Source organism: Saccostrea cucullata, unplaced genomic scaffold, assembly GCF_032062105.1.
Source record: "Saccostrea cucullata isolate Sc308-1 unplaced genomic scaffold, CSIRO_AGI_Scuc_v1 ctg8834, whole genome shotgun sequence".
Lineage (NCBI taxonomy): Eukaryota > Metazoa > Mollusca > Bivalvia > Ostreida > Ostreidae > Saccostrea > Saccostrea cuccullata.
The window spans coordinates 17,830-28,046 of NW_026926668.1; the positions used below are offsets into that span (position 1 = coordinate 17,830).

At 32.5% G+C, this 10,217-nt stretch overlaps 1 long non-coding RNA gene across 1 annotated transcript; it reads left to right on the forward strand.

The window, feature by feature from the left end:
* Positions 1-2,590: 2,590 nt before the first annotated feature.
* On the forward strand, positions 2,591-10,123 carry LOC134272368 (uncharacterized). The gene is made up of 3 exons (XR_009993175.1): positions 2,591-2,608; positions 8,570-8,665; positions 9,975-10,123. It is a non-coding gene; the product is annotated as an uncharacterized LOC134272368 (long non-coding RNA).
* The last annotated feature ends 94 nt before the right edge of the window (positions 10,124-10,217 follow it).

Consider the following 10,217-nt stretch of genomic DNA (forward strand, 5'->3'; position numbering starts at 1 on the left):
TCCGTCTGTCTGTTGTGACCTTTAACATATACAGTAATTATTGAGAGGGTGGGGCTTTGCTTCTCATATTTCACAGATGTAATTTTTGTGAAAAGATCTTTCTTTGGGTAACACCAAATTTGACCTCTTGATATTAACTTTGGAGTTTGACCTACTTTTACAAAAAATACTCACTTTTACCTTAGCCATAACTTTTGAATAGTAGGAGCTAGGGCTTTCATAGCTGCAGATCTGTGGCCTTATTGTTTTATATATTTGTCTTTGACCATAACGCTAAAGATCCTGTAATGCAAAAGAGGTGCAGTTTACAGCGCAATATTTTTTGTGCACTTTTGGGGAGAATTTCTCCACTTTCCTCCATCGGTCAATTGACTAGCTTTCACTCCCTAATTCTAAACGTAAAGAGTAAACCTTTGGCCACCCTCTTTTCAAAGATTTATTTGATCTAATCAAAAATTGTTCAACAGAAAAATGAGATTTAAAATTTTTCATTTTTTCTTCTTCGTGTACGTATGTTCAATACTTCTGGTCACCATTTCAAAGAAAGGACATTTGTAACGATGAAACACCCTTCGCCCTCCAAAACAAAAGTACAGCAATTGTATTTTATATATGGGGGGGGGGTAATTGGCTCTGGGGGGAAATCTCACTCCATAACTGCTACACAGTGTAGGATTTCCCCCTGAAAAATTTACTTTGGTGTTGGATTTCCGTAGAAGAAATTCTGGTTTAGATCCAGTTCTCCGGGAGAAAATACTACTTTAGAGCCAGAATTAGGGGATATCCTACTTTAGAGCCAGTCTTCGGGGGATGGGGGGGGGGCTGCCCTATGAGACCGATACATGTGCATGTACCATGGGACCCCGTCATAATGTTAATCATCAGGAAGAAAAAATTCCTATTATTTGTATCCTGGCCTCATGGGTTTCCGATTGTCTTAACAATAACAGCGGTTATAATTATTTTCAAGTTAAGTCAAAGAATTTTAAACACTTTTAATTTTCAACCCTATGTATTGCATAGAAATTGCCGACAATAAACTGGCATGAATCGTCGTCATATGCATTTTCTAGCTATAAATAAAATGAATGCTGTAATTCGTAATTGACCAATCAAATGGAGCGTCATATGTTACCGATACTTTGATTCATCGATAAAGTTCTTTACTACAGTAAGGTGAACAGCTAGGACAATAATCAAAATGAAAAGCTTTTCTACAGTAAAAATATATGAAATACTGTGGTTTCATTAATTTTCGTTGGCATCAATTTTCGTGGACTTTGTAAAACAGGCATTTTGGAGGATACGTACTTTCATGGACAAAGGAATTTTGTATACAAAAAAAAAATAACATGTTTCTTGATTCAATGAACATTTGAATTCGTGGATCTGCTCAACAACGAAATTCTCGAAAATTGGTCCTCAACAAATATTAATGAAACCACAGTATTTCTAATCATGTACAGATAACTAATATTTATTGTATTAAGATCAATACCAGATTATAATAATGCTTGGAAAATATATGTTTCAGTGAGTAAAAAAATTTTTCTCTAAACTCGCAAATGTTTAATTCAATTACAATTATATTTTGTAGATGTCATTCATTCACAGCATGGACAATTTTAAAAAAATAGTGTTTTTTTCCATGACAGTTACAAACAGATGAACAGTCCTGGAGATGATTCCAAGGTCAAAATAAGTCACATTGTAATCATTTGAAAAAAAAAAAAATTATTTCATACAAATTTCTAGACTTTACACAAAAATTCTTACCTACTCTACACTTCTAATTTTCACTCATCTGTAAATAAAAATTCTTACAGACGCAACCCTTCTCATTTAAACTCATCTGCGAATTATGTTCTTCCTCATCTGAGTTTAAAATTTAATCAACTGAAATGTTGAGTGAATCAGTAATAAGTTGATGAAAGATAAGGTACAGGTTGTTCAGACTATGATGTGATAAATTTCTTGTTCTATATGGTTCCTGTTTAATTTTCGTCAGCGGCTTTCTCACAATTTTTGCAGTTTTAGAAGACAATGTGTTGCATTATTTATTTTAAATATTTTTTCATTGACTAATAGCACTGATAAGTGCAGATGGGGAATAACAGCGCTTTCTTTTATTTTTTACTGCCTAAAATATTACAAAAAATTACGTTATTCACACGAATCAGCGAATTTTATGACGGTTTAAGGCTTCCATAAAAAGAAAAACTAATAGAGTCACATGATTAATTTAAATACCAAAATACGTCACTGGAAGTGTATTTTATCAGATGATAAAGGTCCTTAGATGCAGTGCGAATCATAGGGGTTTTCAGACAATTCTAATAAATTAAAATTATGGTAATAAGAAAAATAAGAATTTTTACCACTGGTTGTATTGTTTTTTGATATTTACCTTTGCTTATATTGGTGTTGCGAAATTCCCTACCTCAGGTGTTCTTAGTAATTAAAAATATGACGTCATTTTAAGGAAAGCTCGGGCCACGAAAATAGACTATCGGAAACATATGACTATCGGAAAGATATGACGGCACGATATATAATGACACAAGGAAATTGAGATCATTTTTCCTTGAGTGTGCATTCAGATAATGGTGTGAGTTTTAAAAATGCATGTTTTTTTTATTTAATAAGAGTGCATAGATGCGTTACTGCATGACAATTTTTGAATTAATTGTTAGCTAACATTTTATTACCTGTGAATGGGTAAAAAAAAAATCCCGAGTATACGTTTTATTATGAAGCAACAAAATTTTTAAATATTGATAGTTTTTTGGTGATTTGCAATTGAGTGACACATCATTATAAAAAAGTTAGGCTCTATTTAGTTTTTTGTTTGTGATACATAGGGTGAAGATAATTAATGATTTTAATGAATCGTAAAAATACAAAAGTTAAACCACATAAAATATCAAATTGGGGATCGAAATTATGAAGAAAAATAAATAATACATAAAACAGAGCAAAGAAGGACTTCTAAAATGGATCCAAATAGGGTCAGGTAGCATTGAATAGTTAGGCCCGCCGTGTGTTTAAAATTCTGATCCGGCAAAAGAAAAAAAAATCGTACATAATTCAATGTTTAAACAAGAGCCCAACAATCAGTTTAAATAAGTATAAGACTAAATGAATTTGCTGGCAATGTCTTAAAAAAGACTGTATTTTTTTTTAAAACATTGTTTGTCAATAGCTTCCCTTATCTTAAAAAAAATCCTCGTACGTTGACCAATCCATGCTCTTGAGTCTAGCATAAACTATCTAAAAACCGAATATGCAGGTGACAAGGGCCTCAAAGAGTGCATTTCTACAAAAGTAGGGGAAATTGGCAATGGGCAAGTTGTAGTTATCACGTTTATCATAAAGTCCTCTTGTTTGGTTACCTGTACCACTGACGTCTTTTCTAGATACCATAATAAACATATGTGTCCGACTCATTGAAGTCTTTTATAAGGTTCTCTAGGATATATTGAGTTGACATATGAATGAAAGTATAACTATATAGTTGATACGTAGGTATGCAATTATGCTTTCAAAGACTGTGGAAGTGTACTCCGTGTTTTCGCTTTTTCTAAACTAAAAATGTATGACGTCATAGTTGAATATGAACGTCCACTCACTGCAAACGTGAACTGTAAAAATTTGGAGATTTTCATAAACTTCTCACTTTATTTCAATCTGAATAAAAAGTGTTCAAAAAAGAGAATAAAAACGTGTTTATTATTTTCTTTTTTAATCTTATATAACAGAATATGAAGGATAACTATGCTTTATTACTTACTTCTTTATTAACTACTTCTTTACTACATTACTTTAAAGTCAGCGTGTTCAAAATTAATTAATTGAGAATAAATGTTTGATATTTACCGGTATTATACCAAAGGACATATGTAGACTTTATAATATGTGTATAAATTCGTCTGGCGTAGGTGATTAATTTTGCTTGGAAAAAGTATGCCGGTTTTGTTTGATTAAAGATGACGATATTTAGTGGAAAATTCCCTCAAATTTGTAAACTGAATTGATAAGAAAATATTTTGTACCGGACTTAAGTTGAAATATATAGAGAAAACGAAGTTCAACACTATAATTATATTCCATTTATTTCCTTATGAGTATTGCGGATATGTTCTTTAAATGATAAAAAACTATTTTTAATGTAACGTGGAAATGCATTTCCTGTTTTTTTATAGACTTATTTTCTATTGGTATACACGGGACTTTTATAGATAGGGAATTACTGATGGGATTGTGTAATAATACAAATTCTCGCCTCCAACATTTAGAAGGACACGTACGAGCGACATAGGGTCCATATATTTTGTACCAGAGCAGTCCCGCAGCAGTCCCAAAGCGGTCCCAAGAGAGACCTGGGGTCTGTGTCTTACATGTAATTGTGAGGACTCAATCTTTTCATCACACTTCTTTTATAGCATAGATATAAGATTCGAAAACAGCATTCCTGTCATAGAAAATAAAGTGGCAATGAGAGGGGTTCCTAAATGTTATACACTGTACATGTATGTGATTGATAATTGAATGTTGCTTTTCCCAATTTTTGAATTTTTCATCCAGATAAAGGTTAAAGTCAAGCGTTGCAATTTTGATTTATGCATAGTTGCATTATTGACCAAATCGGAACAGGACCTTTTCTTTAAGTTATATCCAAGCGACCCATGGCATTTACTATTAATACTTAAGACTAAGGATAGGAACAGTCACTCCATGAGTAAAGCACCATAGATTTTGATGCTTTACTGATTGATTGATTGATTGATTGTATGTTGTTTAAAGTCCCTCTTGAGAATATTTCACTCTTATGGAGACGCCAACATTTGCCGCAGGAGAGCTACAAATTTTGTCCTTTACTCGACACTCAGGCCCATTGAGCTGTGAGGGATCTTTTTCGTGCCAGCACCTTCTGTGACACGGGACCTCAGTTTATACGTTCTCATTTGAAAGGACCGGTCTCCACGTCCCACAGTGGGATCTGCACTGGGAAGAAGACTGAATTTATCATTCAGGTTTCAAGAGTTCGAAAGGAGCATTAAACCCTTAGGGCCCATTTTGTACCTGGGATTTTGTAGAGCTTTGTTACAATGTAGTCCATAAATATACTCAAACTGATATGCAAAGTGGAATGAATTGTTAAAAAAATCTATATATGTATGTATGCAGTTTCGTTAGAAACGGGGGAAATGGGGGATTAACTTTCTTACCTCTTTTGATTTTTCAACAAAATCCCAGCTTACGAATGGTTGAAGTCTGTCACGTGATGGAGGTGGATTACTTCTACTCAGTCAATTGTATATAAATACACGTCGTATCTTTTACGTAACTAACACAACGTTTAACTGTGATTAAGCATACATGTAGCAAGTTAAACATTTATAAACCACAGATAATACGTAAATCTTTAATCGGTGGGAAAAATTCGTCAAATAGAATTTTAGTGACAGGGTACACGATGGAAAAGGAAACCCTTTTAGGATCTGTCAAACATATTTTTGCATTCGATATACATGTAAGGAATTGCTAAGTTTGTAATAACGATCAAATTTGATTAGTTATAACAATTTCTTTGAATGCTGCCAAGAATACTTCTATCAAATTTCACAGAGTGAGTTATTCTTGTCCTCGGAGAAAGTGTGCTTATACTAAAGTTTGTTCAGCCTGACTGACAACTGTACATTTGACTGTTTCGATTTGACATCTCTTTAGTTTTTCTTGTATCAAGAAAGGGCATACATAAAGGATAGATAATTGAAGGAAAATACACAGGTCTTTTTAAAAAAAAATTAGATAGTGTTTAAAAAGGCGAAATTAAAATCTTTAAAAGTGTTGTGCCAGGTGGATTCGAAAAAGAAGCAATTCACGGTGTAAAACCAACTCATATATCAACTGAGCTAGTCCGTCTATAAGAAAGACTAGCATAAATTTGAAGCAGATTTTAAAAATCAGGTTTCCTTATTTTTTGTAGGTTTTTGTGAATTTCGACCCTAGCTAGGGCAGGGGTGCCCCTAAAAAGTTCTATATTAAATTGTTCCTTACATTATAACCTATCAAAATATCATAATTTTATTTAGGGGAATGCCTGCCCTGAAGGACTTCTAGGCCAAAATACATGCAAAAATCAACACTTTAACGGACAAAATGGTGTTTCAGCCAACTTTCGAGGTTTATTGTAAAGTTGTAAAAAATAAATTTTAGGTATAAAATACAAATTTGAAAAATTAAGACACATATATGGTAGAAAACAACAAAAAAAAAAGATTAATATTTAAATGTCACTTTTTCCGGGAAATTATTCTCTCCTATAGGTCAATTCTTTTGTCAAAGCGAATACATCCTTTGTTATGTAACAGATTAAAATCGTTATATCGAATTCAAAGAAATAGTTAAAACAAATTAAATTCGTTTTTACAAATTCGACAATTTGTTCAAATGAATTCAAAATTATTTTTGATAGGTCATAATTAATGATCTTTCGTAGGATGATACCTCGCCAGGTATGAAATTCACTAACCAGGTATTATTTGTTACATATTCTTTTAGTGACAGCGTACGGGATGATATCTAGTTGGTAAATTTCACACCTTGCGAGGCGGAGCCGAGCAGGTCCCATATGAAAAAAAATACTATTAGAATTCAATCGGAGTATTCAGCTGACTACTAGTTGACGGTCAACTGACCGTCAATTGACCATTAGTTGAATTTTTGCCATGCAAATGAGGGAGCGATCAACTCATCTTCATAGAGTGGGCCACTGTTGAATGCTCCTCTATTTTCCTTGCAGTTGACCGCTAGTTGAATACTCGACTATTTACTTTGCAGTTGACCGCTAGTTAAATACTCCTCTATTTCCTTTACAGTTAACCGCTAGTTGAATACTCCACTTTTTCCTTAGCAGTTGACCGCTAGTTGAATACTCCTCTATCTGTTTACAGTTGACAGCTAGTTGATTACTCCTCTATTTCCTTTGCAGTTGACCGCTAGTTGAATACTCCTCTTTTTCCTTTACAGTTGACCGCTAGTTGAATACTCCACTATTTCCTCCGCAGTTGATCGCTAGTTGAATACTCCATTAGTCAGTACACGTATGTTGCATTCATTAAATATTTGAAAAAAATGGAGGGAGATTTGAAATCTTAGACAAGCAGTGTTCTTGAAAATATGAAAAGTCAAAACAATGGAGTTTCTAAATTGACATAAATGTACTTGTAAATCTAAATGCATTATAAATGAATTGAGCTGACACACTCTCATAAGTTGTTATATACCTTCTTCAGTTTTTGTGCAGAAAAGGTTATATATAGAACTAGTCTAAAGAAATGGTATATATTTTACCAACACAACAAGAAACACAACAAAACACTTGATGCATGACAAGTTTTTAGAATTCTTTCAAAATTTAAAAAAAGTACAAAAAATAGGGACCTATACTGGCTACAGTGTTTTGCATTCCTATTATTTGTTAGGCAGATATTATAACCCAATTATACCAAGAGATGAAAGATATTGTATTAATTGTCAAAATGTCGTTAAAGATGAACATCATTTTTTATTTGTATGTCCTCTTTATAAACAACTAAGAAGTGAATTTTGTACACTTTTTAATAATACATGTTTATCTTATGAAATTCTTAATCCAGCAGATGTTACATCTACAAGAAATATTTAAAATTTCATACGTGATGCTTGTAATATAAGAAAATCTATGTGACTATATATTTTATGTTTGTTTACTGTATGTATGACTTGCGCCACATGTGATTTTTGTCAAATTGAATAAATTAATAAATAAATATTGGTTTAAAAATAACAAGCCTAGTAAAACAAATCTTTACATTTTATATACTTACAATAGTACATGAGATATATTTTACACGCTGAATCATCACGAAGACAATAATGTTTCAAATCAAAATTCCCACCTTCTACAGAAAACACACATGTACTGATTCAAATCTTGGTTTTTGTAATTATGGTATAACAAGCCCGATCTATGATTATGTAATTTTGAACCCAACATAAATGTAGCGTGGGAGAAATTTTCTAACATGTCAGAGTGTTCAACTAGTGGTCAACTCTTGTTTTGCATGAAATTTCAAAGTATTAGCTTTCAAGTAACGGTCAACTGGCCGTTTTTTGCAAATCAGTTGATCGCTTTTCATACAAGCATTCAACTCCGAGTGGTCAACTGTTTTCGCATTATCAGTTGACGGTCAACTACACATTTTCGTATGGGGTTAGAAATATTCTGACCAAGTATCATCCCATACCCTGTCACTAAAACACCATGTAACGAATTTACCCCACGGCTGAAACATTTACGCATTACCTTTTTTTTAAATATTTTTTTCTCTAATTATCTCTATGATTTCTATCAAATAATATTTTAAAGTAATTCTATCTTCGGCCGGATACTGGCCTTATAGAGAATTAACCTTTGTATATACAAAGTTACAAATGTATTTCTTTTTGTTTCTATTATATAATATATCTCTGTTCATATACATGAACGTCAGACCATTTTAGTAAAGAAAAAAATCTTTTACAGGACATTGTGGAAAGGTTGATATCTTTGGATTTCAAAGGCTTGAATCAGCCATGGAATGGAACTGCAAAATGATATTTTTTTCAACTCTTTTTTACGGTACATATAACAAGAAGAACTGTGTGTTTTATACCGATAGTCTAATAAACTTTGCCTTGGTACAAAAGCATTTAAAGATATACAACACATTTTTTTCTTCAGAAATCAGCTAATGCTGTTCGCAGTACTGCTAAGGCTACCCGGAGCTTATTATGCATTTAAAACGTAACACTCTTTTGCAAAGTTGATTTTTAGTTTTATTTTTAAGTTATGTACTTCAGTGCGCCAAATTCATACAGAGGATCCCCAAGGCTATATATAAACATATTTGTTACGATGTCACATTACCTTGTTGATCACGTGACGGTCATTTCTTCTTTTTGAAATGTTTCACATAAATCGCTTCGGCGCAGGTTGTTAGCATAATTATTATTTACATTTGTCACATAAATAAACTCGTTACATCCTTGTGAAACCGAAATGTGCTTGGGAAAAGTTATACTATTTCTTTGGAACAATTTATTTCAGATTAACTTCAACTTACCGGCAAATCTGAGGGTATTTTCCAACGAATATCGTCAACTGTTTTAAAACAAAGCCACCATACATATTTCCCAAGCAAGATTCAGTTAGAGTGGAAACTCTATTAAATAATTCCATAAAAGATGTTAAATAAATCCTCATAAACAACCTGCGCCAGGCTCTTTTACACACATATTTTGAATTGTGCCTTTGTCCACGGGTATAAAAAAGGGTAAATGTCAAACGTTTATTTTCGTACGGAGTTTGAACACGCTGACTCTTAAACAAGAGTAACAAAGCAAGGTTATCTATATTATTCGGATATATTACAGTTAAAAAAAGTGATAAAAACACGTTTATTTTAAACTAGAATTCTGCAACTTTATATGCAGATTGAAATAAAGGTGTAAAGTTTATGACATTCTCCCCATCATTACAGCTCAAGTATGCAGTGACTTGACGTCATTTTCAATTATGACGTCATACATTTGTAGTTCAGAGAAGTTCATGCACAGAGTACACTACAATATTCTCTGGGAAGCCTTATCGTACCTGCGTTTTAAACAATGAATGCTCAATTGTATTGTAACAATGAATGCTTAAATGGTTTGTAGACATGTAACTCTTGTGCATGGTTCAACTTTTTTAAAAATTATCTATTATTTTTAAAATAAACTATTTAACATTTACTCATGTTGGTTTTTTTTCTTAAAAATTGTGTATTCAAAACCTTAATTACTGATAATTGATTGTAACGCATACCTGCTTTCGATTAGCTAAAATCACGTCAAACGTTTAAACGGATGTTTCTTTCAAGCTTAAATATTTTTTTAATTCTCTTCAATAGGTACTTTTTCAGAGGGTAATGTCAGTGATTGGTTTAGTGCCCAAGAAAAATGTCGATATGAAGGAAAACAACTCACAACTAATTCATCTGCAAGTGTAGACTTTTACTGGACGGGAAAACACATTAGATATTCCCAAATGATGAATATTTTAGGTAAATCAAATAAATTTAGAGGATAAAATGGTTTAGTTAAGTATGCCTACTACGTACTGATTAAATTACTTTTTTGTTATAACTATTCAA